The 1142-nt window shown below is 46.9% G+C and overlaps 1 protein-coding gene across 1 annotated transcript in view; it reads left to right on the top strand.

Moving 5' to 3' along the window:
- The window catches only part of NLGN1 (neuroligin 1), a 631206-nt gene that overhangs the window by 423065 nt on the left and 206999 nt on the right, over positions 1–1142 (top strand). The window lies entirely within an intron of this gene.

The following is a 1142-nucleotide window of genomic DNA, read 5'->3' as shown; positions in this document are numbered from 1 at the left end:
ACCAGTGTAAGTGAGAACACTATTTGGTATGATGGGCAGTGAAAAACTAAATTTTAAAAGGCATTTTTTACTGTATGTGGGCTTCATTTGTTCTTAGTCACATCTAGAAAGAGAAGCGTGTGTGCAGTAGGACTTTGTGAAACGGGCCATATTTGATTTGGATTTGGATTTGGCCTGAATCAGAGACAGTGATTCGATTAGTTGATTCGGATCATTGTCCCCAATTTGATTTGGGTGAATCCAAATCTGAAGATTCAGTGCTTCTGCCATAAATGCAACTGAAGTACTTCTGGTCCACTTCTGGATCCAATGGGGAGTTCATGGGGGGCCTCCCTGAGCCCCCCTGGCTTGGCAATCAGCTGCAAGGGGACCCCAGGTGCCCCCCCCGGGCCCAGTAGGCACCAGTCACTGAGCTGGGGGAGCATGGGGGGGGCCCCGCACGCTCCCTGGCAGACCCAGAAGTGGAACGGAAGTGCTTCTGGTCTTCTTGTGGGTCTGCTGCTGAGCATGCTAGGGAAGCCCCCCACACCACTGTGGGATGCTCCATCCGCCCCAGCATAGCAGCACTCATGAGAGCTGTCTGGTACCTTGAGGTATGTAGAAAAAACTTTTAAAGCTGCGTCTATGTCTGAATCTCCGAATCTATTTGGAGGGTTCCAATTTCAATTTGGAGAGATTAAAGGGTCTCCTGATTCAATTCAGATTCAGAGATTCGGCCACCAAATCGGGCCGAATCTCCGCTGAACCGAATCAGTGACAAAAGCTTTGCACAACCCTAATGTGCAAATAAATCCTGAGGTCTTTTGATGATTCTCGCAGTACCATTGAATACATTGTTTGGAAGGAGAGGTAAATCAGTGTAGGGTTGACATATCCAAACTAGCTTTAAAGTAGCTATCCTGGGTACTAGTAGCTGCAGCAGCTCAGAGGTCAGTGAGGTTTGTGAAACCTGCCTGAAAAGCATGTCCTAAAGCACAATGTAACAAGCAGTGTGTCAGCCTTCCTGCCATTTGATGGTTTGTAGCATCTTATCATTCAAACTGAATCCTTCAGGAAATTACTTGGATTTGGTAGAGTTTCTGCAGAGATTAATCTAGCCAGACATGCCAGATTTTGGTGTCCTTACACTGACAACTTTCCCT

Source organism: Alligator sinensis, unplaced genomic scaffold (genome assembly GCF_000455745.1).
Source record: "Alligator sinensis unplaced genomic scaffold, ASM45574v1 scaffold379_1, whole genome shotgun sequence".
NCBI lineage: Eukaryota > Metazoa > Chordata > Crocodylia > Alligatoridae > Alligator > Alligator sinensis.
This window is presented reverse-complemented; position numbering and strand designations above follow the sequence as displayed.